The sequence below is a fragment of the Cervus canadensis genome, chromosome 14 (genome assembly GCF_019320065.1).
Source record: "Cervus canadensis isolate Bull #8, Minnesota chromosome 14, ASM1932006v1, whole genome shotgun sequence".
NCBI lineage: Eukaryota > Metazoa > Chordata > Mammalia > Artiodactyla > Cervidae > Cervus > Cervus canadensis.
The window spans coordinates 31,281,762-31,299,594 of NC_057399.1; the positions used below are offsets into that span (position 1 = coordinate 31,281,762).

General features: G+C 37.7%; 1 pseudogene; it reads right to left on the minus strand.

Moving 5' to 3' along the window:
- Positions 1 to 5,008: 5,008 nt before the first annotated feature.
- Positions 5,009 to 5,407, minus strand: LOC122453364 (annotated as a pseudogene).
- Between the last annotated feature and the right edge of the window lie 12,426 nt (positions 5,408 to 17,833).

Below are 17,833 nucleotides of genomic sequence, written 5' to 3' on the forward strand. Positions count from 1 at the left end.
GTTACATTTTTGTGGCAAGGGAGAAGTTATATTTTGACTAGGCACCATTATGTCTCAAATATTTCAATATTCAGCTAAATAAATGCTCTAATTATCAGCCAAATGAATGCTAAATATTACAAGTTTAATTACTAGAAGAATTATCCACAGGATAATTTCTGGATCCCCAAATTTCAAATATTTCTTCTCTCTACACAATACTTCTGAGTGAGACAGATAGAGCTCTAATTGTAAGATAACTGTAGGTCCTGAATCTCATGTCACTAAGCTGGGTAAGTCAGTGAAGTGAGTGGTTAGGAACTTTCCCAAAGCCACTCCATGCAAGAAGGTCTAGCAATAACTGTATACAGAAGTGTCTGTGGATTAAAAAAAAAAAAAAAGGCTTATCTCATCAAATTTCAAACTAAATGTATCCCTAACACAACTTTTTCTTGCAGCTACATCTCAAAAGTGCACCTCAGTGATGACATGAGGAGAATGTGATAAAAGGGAAGTCAGGGGGAAAAAAGGCACAGTTTTAATTAGCTTAAGTTAAAATATGCTACTTTTGAAAATTTTATAAAAATATGTGACCATGTAAACACTTTTGGGTTTCAAGGTTTCTGATAGGGCTGTTACCAGTGGGGAGCACTAGAACTTAAGCTTCACTGAGTCTCAGTAAATTCACTTCTGGTTGAAAGAAGGAAGAATCATAGATGATATCCAGGCTTTTGGCTTGAATAGCACACACCAAATGCTTAAATAAAGACATTTCCTTGTTTGAGGTTTCATGGCACTTTCTTAAAAACCAGGCGGTTGGGTAGCACCAGGGAGAAGAATCCTGCACAATCGGCTGCCTAGTCTAGAAAGCTTTTGCTCTGTGACTCAGAGATTCCTTTCCTCTATGTAGAGACACGAGGTAACCTGGCCTGGAGAAATTTCTACCCCTTCAGGCAGCACTACCATGGAGCTTTGGGAGCCCTGCCAACATCAGATAAACCAAGCAGATGAAAACAGTACCACAAGAGCTCTCAAAACTAAACTCTCATTAGAATTGTCATAAAAGAAAAGATCTAATAGGACCCAGACTCTAGTAGCCAAAATGTCCAGGATATGGTTTTTTTTTAAGATCACCTGTTATATACCAAGAATGAGGAAAATCACAACTTGAACAAAAAGCAAAATTGACAAAACCAAGATGAGTCAAATATAGAAATTATTCTATAATAACAAGAATTTTAAAGCAGTCACATTAAAAATGCCTTAATAAGCAATTACAAATTTTGTTGAAACAAATGAAATGACATAAAATGACAGAAGAGAAATAGAAGTTATAATAAAGAATGACATGGGAAATACAGAACTGAAATACAGCGTTAGAAATAAAAAATTGCTTAAGGGCAAAGTTGCAGAGTAGAGGTGACAGATAAAATCAGTGAACTTGAGGAACGATCAATAGAATTGACCCATTCTGAACAAAGGAGGGAAAAATAGACTGGGAAAAAAAAAAAAAACTAAACAAAGACTTACAGAAATTTTGGCAATAACAAAAAATCTAGCATTTGTATTAGTGGGTTTCCTCATGACTCAGCTAGTAAAGAATCTGCCTGCAATGCAGGAGACCTGGGTTTGATCCTTGGGTCGGCAAGATACCCTGAAGAAGGGAATGGCAACCCACTCCAGTATTCTTACCTGGAAAATCCCATGGAGAGGGGAGCCTGGTGGCCTACAGTGCATGGGGTCACAAAGAGTCAGACACAGCTGAGCAACTAACACTAACAGGAGAGAAGAAAGGAGAGAGTGCTGAACGAGCATTTGAATAAATAATGGTTGAGAAATTTCTTATATTGGTTAAAAAAAACAGAAAAGAAAAGCCCTAAAACCATAGAATAAAGAAGTTGTGAAAAATTCAAATAATATAAACTAAAAAAAAATCCATGCTAAGACATAAACTTTCAAAAACTGAAAATATTGAAAAAAATCTTGAAAGCAGTCAGAGTGAACCAACACATTAGCTACAGGAAACACTACTTTGAATGACAATGGATTTCTTCTGGAAACCATGGTGGCCAGACGGATATGCCACCACATTTTCAAATGAGTAAAGAAAATAGTTGTCAATATCAAATTTTATGTCTGGGAAATCTATCCTTTAGTAATGAAGAGGCAATGAAAACATAACCAGATAAAAGAAAACTAAAAGAATTTGATGCTAGCACATCTACCCTTCAAGAATGCAAAAGAATTTTCTTCAAACAGAAAGAAAATGATGAATCATTTTTTGAATAACAAGGGAAAAAAGGGAAAGAACAGAAATATGGGTACATGCAAAAGACTACCCTTCTCATGAGTTTTGTAAGTCATATTTCATGATTGAAACAAATATTTTAATGCCACCTTATAGCCAAGACAATGCTAGAAGTGGGGAAGGTAAAGAAAAATAAATGGAAAAAAGGGATTCAATATTTCACTGAAGTAATAAAATGTTAGTATCAGTAAACTGCTATAAGTCCTGTATGCATTTTATAATACCCAGAGCAACTACTATGAAAACTATACAAAGAGACACACTAAAAAAACTATAAATATATCAATACAGAATTCTAAAAATGTTTCAATAACATTCAGGAAGGCAAGAAAAGAGAAGCAGAGGAATAAGAACCAAAGAAAACAAACAATAAAAGGCAAATCTAAGTTTTAATATAGCAACAGTTACTTTAAGTGCAATAGTCTAACTACAACAATTAAAAATACATTAAAAACACAACCCAACTATATGCTATTTATAAGAAACTCACTTAGAATTCCACAAGATACGCTGAAAGTAAAAGGATAGAAAAGTATACCACGCACAGGCTAATTTTTAAAAAAGCAGGAGTGGCTCTATTAATATGAGATTAAGTGGACTTAAGAGCAATCAATGTTACTAGAGGCAAAGAGGCATATTGCATAGTGATAAGAGAATCAATCCATCAGGTAGACATAACAATCCTGATGTGTGTGCACCACACAGTAGAACCCCAAAAATACACAAAGCAGAAATGAATACAGTTGAAAAAAGAAATAGACAAATTTACCATTATCATTTGGTCTTTAATGCCTCCTCTTAGCAAGCAATAGAACTAATAAGAAATCATCAAGGACATAGAAGATCTGAACCTGTCTTGTATTTCTGCTGCAAGCTTCTTTGCAGCAAACATTTTTGTAGTGAGAATTTTTGCTACAGAAATTTTGGCCACATGACTAATTGGCTGTAAGGCGTTTTACTGTGAAAGGTAACTGGTTGACAGTTTTTGGTTTGACATTTTGGTTTCAGTGAGCTATGTTATTGACGGTTTCATTGACCTGACAGATGATAATTTGCCACAAGAGTTGGTTTCTTATTTTCAAAGTCACTGCACTGGAGGAGAAAGAGGCCTAGGGTCTCAAAGGCATGGAGTTGAACCCACATTTCCTATAGAACTTAGGAGTGTCTGTCAACAGACATGTGACAATATGCCAACAACAAACAACACTGTACAAACTTTCACAATGTAATACAAAGGTCAGGTACAAATATGCATCTTAGCATTTGAAAACCAACATCCCTCTTAATGAAGGAAGACATTTTCAGGAAAAAGAAAAGTGTGAGGCCAAATGAGGAGAGGTATCAACAAACCAAAAAAAAAGTAATAAAATACTATGAAAGTATAAAAGACTTGGATAACAGTGCTTAGGTACAACTCATAATATAAAATCAATTCTTTGTGCAATATTGCCATGAACCTACATACATCTTAAATGTGTTCAAATATTTCATATTTTGTAATGGAGCCTTTTTAATTTTGCTATTTGTTTCTTATGAGTCATCACGTCCTTTTTAATTTCCCTTTTATTTTTCATTATTTTATCTTTTACCATAAAATTGTCTTATGGCCAATTAGTTATGCAATGGAAATATCTGAAAATAACAGAAATGCTTGTGGCAAAGATCTTACAGTGAAAGTGCCTAGAACTGATCTGAACAACACAGTTAACCAGCAGAAAATTGATGTATATAGAACATTTCATCCAACAAGAACAGAATATACATTTTTTAAGCACCATGGAACATTTACCAAGTATACAATATCTTGAGCATAAAACAAACCTTAATCAATTTAAAAATAATTGAAATCATAGAAAGTATGTTCTCTGACAAAAATGAAACTAGAAATCAGTAACAGAAAAATGAGGGAAATCTCCAAACACTTGGGAATTAAGTAACACACTTCTAAACAATGGATCATAAAGTCACAAAGGAAATTTAAAAATTCATAACAGAAAATAAAAATGAAAACGTCATATAAAACGTGGGATGCAGCTAAAGCAGTGCCGAGAGGGAAATTTATAGAAAAGAAGGAAGGTCTTAAACCAGTAATATAAGCTTCTATCTCAAGAAATTCCCTCCAAAGAGCAAAATAAGCCCAAATCAAGTAGAAGAATGAATATACTGACCACATTCAATTCTTTTACTTCTCTTGTTATCAGGTCTGGATTCTATTGTCCAACTTTATAACTATCTCCTTACTAGTACCATTAATTAGTTGCTTATCTCTTTTGTATATAACCAGAAAAAAAATCCTAACTTGCCTTATACAAATCTCTCTCTCTACATTTGTTTACAGTACCTCAGTATTAATGGAGAGAATCACAGCAGTACAGACCAGAATCATTTCAAATCCATGACCATACCCCAAGAATGGTCATTTGACACTGACAAACCTGCTCCAGTTTGCTCACTTATCTATTACTGCAGTGGATGGTTTCAGTTCTCTTATATTCTCTTCCCTTCATGATCTAAGCTAATAAGTCTGTATATTTTATACAAAAATACTCCACTCCAGTAAGAACTACCTCATCTTTCCACCAGATGGTCAATCTACTTGTATCTGTATACACATATTAGCCTCCCCTCTAGTTATAATAGAAAAGGCACTGCTCCTATCTTAACTCAACTCACTTTATTTATTTTTTCCTCTGAGGCATTTTATTTGTATGTATTATATCCCTAGAAAAAGAATCCAAGGATTTTCCCTCCTGTGTGTTTTTGTCTTGCTTCATCATGGTCCATGATGCCAGCTGAAGTTGTCAGTACAATGAAACCAAACTGATGGGACAGGAGCAAGTTATTCTGCCATTCTTCTAGATCTTTGAATTACAAATCTGGGGCTGATTGCTTCACACTTATTTAGCCTGCCTATGAGGTTCACAACAATTTCCCCAGCCCTGTGATCATAAACGATTTCAAATTCACCAATGTAACCATGCTTCATTATCACAGTTAGAGACCTGAGGATGACTTTGGAGCATGGCCTGAAAAGCACCTGGCGTTGCCTCTCTTTTTGACATTGTTGATACTCTTGAGAGCATTAGCCAGGACATTGATGTGCACCATTATGGCAGCATGGGAAGATGGTGGCAAACTTACCTTTATTTTTAAAAGGAAACTTTTTTTTTCACTGCCATTTTTTCTTTCTCAACTATATTATCAATATAGTTGTCACCGAATCCTTCCTATCCAAACTGATGCATCCTTTAAGATGATTGAAAACAAACTAAAAAAGCAAACAAACAAAAGCTTCCCTTTGATTCTATACCCTATTCCTGCTACTCTCCATGTCTCTGTTCTCCTTCATAAAAATAGAAGCATTGTCTATGCTTTTCTCTACCTTTCCACTTCCCATTTTCTCTTCAAATCATTCTAATTGGGTATTTCTCTGACTTCTCTAAAAAAAAAAATGGACCTTATATCACCAATGACCTCATCTTGCTATAAAGCTAATGTTCGCTTCTCTGAGATCATCTTGCTTGAGCTCTTAACATTTGACACCATGCAGTATTCCTGCCTTCTTGATACACATCCCTCCCTCACTTGGTTTCCAGGATATCATGCTTCCTTGGCTTTTCTTTCGTCTCTTTGCCTCATCTCAAACTTCTTTCCCTCTCCCCCAGAACTCTAAATGCTTTGGTGACCAAAGGCTTTCTCTTCTACTCTCTTCTCACCTCAGTGATCTCATCTGAGTAATTTCAACTAGTCTCAGGGCTTTAAATTTCATCTTCAGCAGACAACTCAAATTTATATCTCCAGCTTAGTCCTCTTTTAGGAACTCCAAACTCCTATATGCTACTTAACATTTCAATTTGGATCTAATAGAAAACTTAAGCATGACCAAATAGAATTATTAATACCCCTTCCAAATTTGCTGCTGCAAAATCTTCCAACTTTCACTAAACAGATTTATCATCTACCTAATTGCTCAAACAAAAAAAATTATAGGTTTTGTAATTCTTGATTCTTCTTTCTCTTATAGCCTATATACAATCCATCAGTAGTACTGTTGGTATTAGTTTCAATATGTCTTGAGACTGTCCAGTTACTACCATTGGCATAACTATAATTTTTTCCACATCATCTACTCACCTTATATTTTCTTAACAATTGACTTTCAGAATTCATTTAAAACTGAGATGTGGGTGGCAGGTCATTTAAAAATGGTAGGACCTTAAACTTCTCCAGGGTCATACATTGTGTGAGTGTTTGCTTTTAATTTGAACCTTAAAAGATATTTTTGGGAGAAACTACTTCAAATACCATTTTAGATTGAAAATATTGGAGCTTGTATTTTGAAAAGACAAACAAAAAGCATAAAGAGCTTTTGGGGTCACCAGTGGTGAATTTAAACTACTTCAGTTCAGTTCAGTTCAGTTCAGTTCAGTTGCATCAGTCACATCTGACTCTTTGCGACCCCATGAATTGCAGCACTCCAGGCCTCCCTGTCCATCACCAACTCCTGGAGTCCACCCAAACCCATGTCCATTGAGTCGGTGATGCCATCCAATCATCTCATCCTGTCGTCCCCTTCTCCTCCTGCCCTCAATCTTTCCCAGCTTCAGGGTCTTTTCAAATGAGTCAGCTCTTCGCATCAAATGGCCAAAGTACTAGAGTTGCAGCTTCAACATCAGTCCTTCCAATGAACACCCAGGACTGATCTCCTTTAGGATGGACTGGTTGGATTTCCTTGCAGTCCAAGGGACTCTCAAGAGTCTTCTCCAACACCACAGTTCAAAAGAATCAATTCTTCGGGGCTCAGCTTTCTTTATAGTCCAACTCTCACATCCATACATGACCACTGGAAAAACCATAGCCTTGACTAGATGGACCTTTGTTGACAAAGTAGTGTCTCTGCTTTTTAATATGCTGTCTAGGTTGGTCATAACTTTCCTTACAAGGAGTAAGCGTCTTTTACTTTCATGGCTGCAATCACCATCTGCAGTGATTTTCGAGCCCAGAAAGATAAAGTCAGCCACTGTTTCCACTGTTTCCCCATCTATTTTCCATGAAGTGATGGGACCAGATGCCATGATCTTAGCTTTCTGAATGGTGAGCTTTAAGCCAACTTTTTCACTCTCCTCTTTCACTTTCATTAAGAGGCTCTTTAGTTCTTCTTCATTTTCTGCCATAAACTACTTAGACACGTCTTAAGAATGAATTAAAGCATAAACTCATGGGATGCTAAAGTTTGTATAGTATCATAAAGGGGAAAGAAGAGAATTTTAAAAGTTATACTAATGAGCAAGAGGAACAAACAGGAAGAGGTAGGCCCTCTGCTTGAGACAGATGGTGATAACAGACGACAAAAAGGAAGCAGGACCACTGCGTTCCTGTTCTGCCAGTCTTCTGCGTAAAAGACAATGATCTTCAGATTGAAGATGGAAGAACAAACTATTTAAGAGAGACCTGGTATCAAAGATAGGTGGGAGTATTCAGAATATCAAGTGCCCTGGCTATGATGACCTTCACTGCGAACCAGCAACAGTGACCTCTGAGGAATAGTGGAGAAGGGAGAGGTGTCATAGGACTGGAAAAGCAAATGCAGTGCAAATTCTCCATATGGGAAAATAGTAAATTCTGCAATTACAGATCAGTGAGCCAGACATTAATCCCTATATAAAATTAAAAAAATGTATTATCAAAATGGATGAGTTTTCAAACAGCATAAAGTGAGAGCATGTAAATTCCTATTAATATAAAGAGAAGTGGTATTCACTAAGACTCAGCATGGGCTCATTAAGACTAAACTGTACTCAGACTAACTTAATTTTCTTTTAGGGTAGGTTAACTACTACTGTTAAGAGGAGCTACTATTTCTTCAGTACTTACTCGATACCTGGCTCTTCGTTAATGCTTTATTTGCATTTTCTTAGTTGATCTTAAGTATTATTTTCTCCCACCTAATAAATAAAGTAACAGAAGTTTAGAGCAGTAAATAGCCCAAGATCACAATGCTAAGACTAGGCAATAGGAATTCTAGTATAGGTAGCCACATTATAGGCAGTGCTATAATGCCATTAAAGAGTATAGGATGAGTATATACCAAGAATACTATTGAAATGGTACACCCTGGGGGAGAATGGAGGAGGATATACATGTATATGTATGGCTGAATACCTTTGCTGTCCACTTAAAACTATCACAATATTGTTAATTGGCTATACTCCAATATAAAATAAAAAGTTTTGAAAAATTTTTAAAAAGGGGGGCTTCCCTGGTGGCTCAGTGGTATACAATCTGCCTGCAAATGCAAGAGATGAAAGAGACCTGGGTTTAATCGCTGGTCTGGGAGATCCCACATGCCATGGAGCAACCAAGGTCATGCAGCATAACTATTGAGCCGGTGCTCTAGAGCCCAGGAGCCACAACTAATGAGCCTGTGTGTCCTAGAGCCCATGCCCTGCAGCAAGAGAAGCCACTGCAATGAGAAGCCCACACACAGAAACTAGAGTAGCCCCCGCTGGTGGCAACTAGAGAAAAGCCCATGCAGCAACCAAGATCCAGCACAATCAAAAACAAATTAATAAATACATACATAACTTTTTAAAAGAGAAAGAAATGGTACACCTGAATGTGGACAAAGTATAAAAGGATGAATTAGCTGATGGTACACTTGGGGTGATCCATAAATGATAGAATGATCATTTTCAAAGAGCACAAATTAATGTGTCATTGTCTATGAATAAAGAAATCTCCAGTGATCTAATCCCAGAATTTCATCCTTGACCTATGGTTGGCTACTTTTTTATGAACAACTTGGCTAAATAAATAAATTGGATTTTATCATATATGTGGATAACCTGAAATTTAGTTGGCTAGTATCTAATGACAAAATTGGATTCTCCAAACATCTTAGCACAGGTTCAATAAAACAAGAGATAGCATATTAGGATAAAATATAAAATCTTTCACTTCGGTTTTTAAAAATCTACCCAACGATACATGGAGAAAAACAGAAGAACCAACAATAATTGAGGAATAGCTTTTCCTTACGTGGCCAGGGCAGTGGTATCATAGCCCCAGGGTAAGGCATCTTACCAAGGCAAAAAGTCCAAATAAGGAAGCTTTAGATTCCATCACTGAACTCTTTATGGAAAGGCTCCAAAAACACAAGTGGGAAAACAATGCCAAGAGTGAAGTCCAGCGAGTAACACTGGGGTAAATATTAGAGAGCAAGCAAAGGGGAAGTTTAGCGATTGTGAGAATTTGAAGCAGGAGAGGGAGAAAGATATCAGAAAAATCAAACTATTTTATACTCCTTTTTTTCCTTATATATACACTCTTTCTTTTTTTCAGAAATCAGGAAAAATTTATTGCATAAAAAATTCTCTACAGAGAATTCTCTACATTACCCTAATACCAAAATTTCAATTCAAAGTGAATCAAAGAAAGAAATGTGCAGAACAAAGCCTAAACCACACTGGAAAAATATAAATGACAATAAATTTGTGCTTAAGTGTAAAACAAAATTATGATTACCAAGTGGAAATATGGTGGGGGTAGATAATTTAGGAGTTTGGGATTAACATATACACATTACTCACTACTATATATAAAATAGATAATCAAAAAGGACTTACTATACAGCACAGGGAACTCCACTCAATATTCTATAACAATCTATATGGGAAAGGAATCTAAAAAAGAATGAATATATGTACATGTATAACTGAATCACTTTGCCATATACCTGTAACTAACACCGCACTGTAAATCAATTATACTTCAATATTTTTTTTTAAAGTTCTCTTTCACACATTTATCTTTCTTTATTAATTGGAGGATAATTGACTTACAATATTGTGTTGGCTTCTGCCATACATCAACATGAATCTGTCACAGGTATACACATGTCTCCTCTGTCCTCAACCCCACTCCCATCTCCCACCCCATCTCATCACTCTAGATTGTCACAGAGCACTGGGTTGAGCTCCCTTTGTCACATAGCAAATTCCTACTTGCTATCCACTTTACATATGACAATGTACATGTTTCCATGCTATTCTTTCAATTTCTCCCAAGCTCTCCTTCCCGCACCATGTCCACAAGTCCGGTCTCTATGTCTGCGTCTCCAGTGCTGTCCTGCAAGTGGGTTCATCAGTACCATCTTTCTAGCTTCTGTATACACACGTTAATATACAATACTTATCTTTCTCTTTCTAACTTACTTCACTCTGATACACACTCTTTGCCTTTCCTCTCTTAAGTGTGTAGTGTAATAGTGGAAGGTCTTCAATTACTGAGGGCTTTGATTATTTTCATTATCTGTACTATAAGCAGGACTTCAAGTGGCTTTTGTGGTAAATAATGTTTCTTTATTACTTTAATGTTTAAAAAATATTTGTTTTAGTTTTTTAAAAAATCTTTTTCACGTGAACTATTTTAAAGGATTTTAGGCTTGAATATGCATGTGTCCCTTGATGTTAAGGGAAGCTGATTTTCAGACTACACAGCTGCATTGAAGCTTCTTTTTATTTAGTTTCTGGGAAGTATTTGAAGCAGTATGTATAGCAGCTATAAGGAGCTTTGACTCTTCTGAAAAATGCGTTGGATAGAAATATAAGAGTATGACGTGACTACTAAAAAAAGCTAAGGAGATGTGATGCTACACTGATAAAATTATACTATATAGTAAGAAGGAATTAATCATCTCTTTCTCTCTACGTATGTATGTGTATGTGTGTGTGTGTGTGTGTATGTATATATATATTTATATATATATATATAAATCCACACATGGAAGAATATCTAACTCTAACACTTTAAGAGGATGAATAAAAATACTCCATAGACAGCAGTCCACCAGGCTCTTCTGTCCCTGGGATTCTCCAGGCAAGAATACTGGAGTGGGTATATACACACTACTATATATAAAACAGATAACTAATAAGAACCTACTTAGTAGGTATAGCACAGAGGACTCTACTCAATACTCTGTAATGTCCTATATGGGAAAGGAATCTAAAAAAGAGTGAATATACGTATAACTTGCTGTACCCTTGAAACTAACACAATGGTGTAAATCAACCGTATGCCAATACAAATTAAAAAAAAAAAAAAAACTTTCTCAAGTTACTACTCTGTGTAGTAGTTTTCTCATCTATATAATGGTCTTGAACAACTTGGGTTTGCAACACATAGGTCCACTTTTACTCAGACTTTTTCCTAAGGTAAATACTATGGTAGTATGTAGACTGCAAATTTGTGGATGCAGAGGAAGTGTGGATATGGAGGGCCACTGCATAACTCCTGCATTGTTCGGGGGTGAACTGTAATAGTACATGTCATTAGGATTAAATGAATGAAGGTATGTATTAATAAAACACAAACAATATTTGCTGGTATATATCAAGCACTTGATATCCTGCAGTTGCTAGAAAAGCATAATAGAAATTTACTTCTTGTTAGATAACCTAAACTAATGATTAGACCTTTGATGATGGTTCAGTCAGGAAAGACGGTGATGGGGAAGGAAAGAATGGTCACAGTCAGGTTTGAGAATTTGAGTTTGCTTGTGTTTATCATGGAATATATCTGGCCGAAGCAAAATGGATCCTAATCACTAAAGTTAGGATATCGTCAACTCTCTATTGAGGTCTCATTACTCAGCAAAATAAAACACAAACTGATTAATATTTGATTTTTTTAAGTTAGATTGTTAAGAAGATAAGTAGTCTAGCACACCTGGACAAGCTTCTTGAGTTTTTTTATATAAAGAGGCAGGACAATAAAACCTATTGAGAAAATTCTATTAAAATTACTATGAAAGTTACCTCTCACTTTACTATGAGCAGAGGAAGCTCATTAGAATAAATTATAGTACCTGTAGATTATATGAAATAAAGAAAATATGTAGATACAAATGAAAACACTTCCATCATAAGGGAAACTTTATATATCTCTTAGCAAGTGACATTTTATGTCCCCTGTGTGCTTCGCCTTAAATCTTCTCCCAAATGACAAATTTTAGAAATAGAAGCCTTTTATCTGAGAAAGGAAGGAGTTGGACAACAGTTAACATTTGTTGATACTTGGACTTTTAATAAGATTTTATGTTAAAACAAGGACACTGATTTGAATAACAATGGACTGCAATTCTATCCTGTATATTTTGTCTATTTTGTTAGGCTAAGAAACTCTGGGTCCCAGAGGCTCCTGATTCTTTTATTCCTTTCACAAATTTTTATTGAACATTTACTATGTGCAAAACTCTTTCCTAAGCCCTCAAAAGAGAACAGAACAAGACAGTGCACTCATAGAAGTGAAAGTGAAAGGATTAGTCGCTCAGTCTTGTCCAACTCTTTGTGACCCCATGGGCTGTAGCCCACCAGGTTTCTCTCCTCCATTCATGGAATTCTCCAGGCAAGAATACTGGAGTGGTTTGCTGATTCTTTCTCCAGGGGATCTTTCTGACCCAGGGATCGAACCCAGGTCTCCTGCATTGCAGGCAGAGTCTTTACCATCTGAGTCACCAGTGAAGCACTCATAGGACTTACATTCTAGTGAGGAGACACAACAGATAAATAAGAAAAATTCCAGAGAGTGTTAACTTTAGAATTGAATAGAACGTAAAGATGGGAAAAAACTAGGTGGCTATTTTTTTTTTCATTTATTTTTATTAGTTGGAGGCTAATTATATTACAATATTGTAGTGGTTTTTGCCATACATTGACATGAATCAGCCATGGATTTACATGTGTTCCCCATCCTGAACCCCCTCCCACCTCCCTCCCCCAGAGAGGCTTCTCTAAGGAGCTGGCATCCCAACTGAGATATGTATGATAATAAGCATCCAGAACTGTGAGGGACAAGAAGGAAAATCATCCAAAGGAAAATACCAAGTACCAAGATCTCAAGGTGAGAGGGAAGGCTAATTTGGCTGAACTTGGTCAGGATATTTAGGGGAAGTTCAAAGATGTTGAGTCTAGATTATTTATGACATGATAGGACAAGATAAGACAATTGAGGTTTTAGCTAAGATCAGAAGCCAGGCATTTGGTTGGTTTTAAACAGAGGAGTGAAATGATCTAATTATATTTTATTTAAATAAACTGCTCTTGCTATTCCATGATGTTTAGGTTATAAAAAGCAGGAGTGCGAGAGGGAGATCAATTGGAAGGTTATGACAATAGTCCATGCAAGACATGGAGATGATTTAGATGGGGGTAGTAGTAATGAAGATAATGATAGATAGTCATGTTTGGGGTAATTTTTGGAATTAGAGGTGATAGAACTTGTGGAAGACTGGAGGGAGAGAGGTAAGGAAAAAGAGAGAGAGAGAGAGGGCATGGGCACAGAAAGAGAGAGGGAGAGAGGAGGGAAACAGAGGGAGAAGGGAGGAACTGTGGACTATATCGCAGATGTTTTTGGCCTAAGAAAGTTAGTAGAAGTTGTGCCATTTTCCTGAGATTTGTAATCTTGGGGAAGGAATGGATTGGGGTAGAAAAATAAGCTTTAGATGCCTATTAGCCATTTAAGAAGAGTGGACACGTATGAAGCTGGATATCTGAATCTAAGTTTTGGAGAGGAAATTAAAAGATAATGATTTGAAAGCCTAGTCTACCTGAAGCCATGAAAATTAGTGATACAACTTAAAAAATAGGGGCCAAGTCACTGAGCCATGGAGTACTACAACATTTAGAGGCTGGGTAGAAGAAGAGGAGGAGCCAGAATACAAGACTGAGAAGGATCAACCAGTGAGCTAGGAGGAAAGGCAAGAGAAATGCTAACCAGGAGGCCAAGAGAAGAAATCATGTTAATAAGGAGGGAGTGGTCAAATATGTTGAACGCTGCTGAAAAATGAATTAAGACCACACCAGAGACCATTGGGTTTGGCAAGTCCCAGTGGAATGGTGGGTCCCAAAGCTCAATTAGAATAAACTAATGCATGAATGTGAATGAGGAAAGAAAGAGAGCAACTACTGACAAGAGTAAAGTACTTCTAGATGATATAATCATTAGAGCCCCTTGAAATTGAACAGGTCCACTTACGATATTGGAAAAGCTCAAAGATGTGTTTATTAATACAATTGAAATGAGGGATTTGTGCATTTGTGAGTTGGACCAGATGACCTTGAAAATATCCATCATGCAATGATGTTCTGGGATTTTTTTATTCTACAGTATTTATCTGATTTTTCTATTGCTTTCCTAAAATGTCAGTGCAGTGTCCCCAACCTGATCCCTCTGCAACCTTATCAAGGATAGATAAATTATTTTCATTAGCCTTTATAAAATACTGGAAATAGCTCTTGAATTTTTATTACTTTCTCAGTAGGCTCTAGATTGGAATAAATTGGTCTCATTCAACTGTCTCATAATGTAGACAGGACAATTAAGGCTCTGAGAAGTGGAATGATTAGTCAAATATAAAATTCAAAGATAACAGCAAAGCTAGGACTAGAACTCAAGTCTCCTCATTTCATTTCTCATCATCTTATTATTTCTCCATTTTTGGTTTATAGCTTTCTAATTTTTATAAACTGTCTGCTTATGTTAAGAGCTTTTGAAGTTGCACTGTTTGAAATAGCAAAATAAAAAGCAACCAAAAAATAAGGAACACCTGAAAGTCTCAGCAGCAGAGCACAGAAGCTCCTTTTTCAGGAAGGAGCTGGAGCATTCATTCCTCCAGCTGCTGCCAAAGTGGCAGCTGAGGGCTGTCCGCCAAGCACTTTCCTCCAGATTGTCAAGTCTTCCCTGGGGGTGGCCGCAGCAGCAACCCATCGTAAGACGGAAGTGGCAAATCCAGGATCAAGCATGAGCAGGATGGAAGGCACAAATAAGCTGCATTGCACCTCTCCCTCAGAATGAACCAATGGCCACAGGAGGGGCCCCGATGATGAGCTCAGGGAAGAGGAAAAAGCCCAAGAGACGGCTCACAGATGGGTCATCCCGATACGAAGCGCGAGGTGAGAATGGACTGCCTCTGCTCTACAGCCTCACTCAAGGGTGTCTCCGACAGAAAGCTGTGAAGGGAAATCCTCTCAGTGTGCAGGCCTTCTAGTACTGCATCTGGTCATTCAACTTGCATGGAAGAATGGGAGACCACAAGAAAGCATGCCTGTTCACGAGCAGAGGAAAAATGACTGAGCTGGTTGTTCAGAAACCCAGAAAAAGAAAAATTATAAGACTGGTGACAAGGGTGTCTGGGAAGCTCTGCGTGGGTGGGCCCGTGGGAATGAGCCCATGTGTGAAGATCTTTGTATCACATGTCAATGTCCTCTAGAGAGTTTCCCTACCTCTATTATCCTTTGTAGAAGAGGCATTCAGTTAAGTTCAGTTCAGTTCAGTCGCTCAGTCATGTCCGACTCTTTGCGACCCCATGAACCACAGCACGCCAGGCCTCCCTATCCATCACCAACTCCCAGAGTCCACCCAAACCCATGTCCACCGAGTTGATGATGCCATCCAACCATCTCATCCTCTGTCGTCCCCTTCTACTCCTGCCCTCAATCTTTCTCAGCATCAGGGTCTTTTCAAATGAGTCAGCTCTTTGCATCAGGTGTCCAAAGTATTGGGAGTTTCAGCTTCAACATCAGTCCTTCCAATGAACACCCAGGACTGATCTCCTTTAGGATGGACTGGTTGGATCTCCTTGCAGTCCAAGGGACTCTCAAGAGTCTTCTCCAACACCACAGTTCAAAAGAATCAATTCTTCGGTGCTCAGCTCTGTTTATAGTCCAACTCTCACATCCATACATGACCACTGGAAAAACCATAGCCTTGACTGGACAGACCTTTGTTGACAAAGTAATGTCTCTGCTTTTTAATATGCTGTCTAGGTTGGTCATAACTTTCCTTTCAAGAATTAAGCATCTTTTAATTTCAAGGCTGCAATCACCATTAAACAACCAAAAATACAGAATGGTATGGAAAATTGCCAATGGTATGACAAATTGACCACTCTGAATTCCTGCCACTCTTCAAGGGGAAGCAATTCATCTTGGTTATAATCAATACCTATTCCAGGTATGGCCAATTTCTCAAGACCTCAGACACCATCTCTTCAAAGGTACAGAGTGATCCATTGACATGGGATCTTTGCAACATTGCATCTGACTAACAGACCACTTGACAACAAAAGAGATAGGGCTATGAACACAGGACTTGGAGATCCACTGCACCATCCAGAAGATCACATACTGCACCATCCAGAAGTTGCCAGTGGTAGAAAAAATAACAGAGTAGCATTTTGAAGTGTTGACTGAGGCACCAGCTTGGATTTGAGACTCTACAATAATGGGAGGCTTATGATCTAGTATCTAGTTACACCTTAAATCAGGAACTAGTGTATTATGCTATGTTCCCAGCAGGTAGAGTGTATGAGTCTGGGACTAAGAGAAGGAAGTAGTATCCTTGTTGAGCATCCCTCCAAGTGAATTTATGCTTCCCATCTCTACAACTCCAGGTACTGTTTATGTTTAGTTGTTAGTTCATGTCCAACTCTTTGGCAACTCCAAGGACTGTAGTCCACCAGGCTGCTCTGTCTATGGGATTTCCCAGGCAAGAATACTGGAGTGGGTTGCCATTTCCTTTTCCAGGGGATCTTCCCAATCCAGGGATTGGACCTGCATCTCCTGCATTGGTAGACAGTTTCTTTACCACTGAGCCACCATGAATCCAAATGTTCTGCCTCACAGAGGGGGGAAATGTTCCATCAAAAGACATAATAAGACTTCCATTAAATTTTAAGTTAAAATGACCACTGTCACTTTGGGGTCCTTATGATAAGAAGAAAGTACACAAAGAAATGTGTCACCATTGGGGCATGAGGTGGAGATAGAAGAGATGCTTCACAGTGACAGCAGGGAGGACTCTGGTTTGGTACCTATCAAAGGTACCTACCCTTGGTCATATTGGTAAAACTTGGTAAATATTGGTAAAATTTGGAAAGCTCTACCCTCTGAGCCACATTGCCCAATCTTGACAATGACTTGGTGTTCAGTCACTCAGTCGTGTCTGACTCTTTGTGACCCCATGGACTGCAGCACACCAGGCTTCTCTGTCCTTCACCAACTCCTGGAGCTTACTCAAACTCATGTCCATTGAGTCGGTGATGCCATCCAACTATCTTGTCCTCTTTCATCTCCTTCTTCTCCTGCCTTCAATCTTTCCCAGAATCAGGGCCATTTCTAGTGACTCAGCTCTTCGCATCAGTGGGCCAGAGTACTGGAGCTTCAGCTTCAGCATCAGTCCTTCCAATGGATATTTAGGACTGATTTCCTTTAGGATGGACTGGTTGGATCTCCTTGCAGTCCAAGGGATTCTCAAGAGTCTTCCCCAACACCACATTAAAAGAAAAAATCAATCCTTCAGCGCTCAGCCTTCTTTATGGTCCAACTCTCACATCCATACATGACTACTAGAGAAACCATAGCTTTGACAATACAGACCTTTGTTGGCAAAGTAATGTCTCTGCTTTTTAATATGCTGTCTGGGTTGGTCATAGTTTTTCTTCCAAGGAGCAAGTGTCTTTTAAATTCATGGCTGCAGTCACCATGT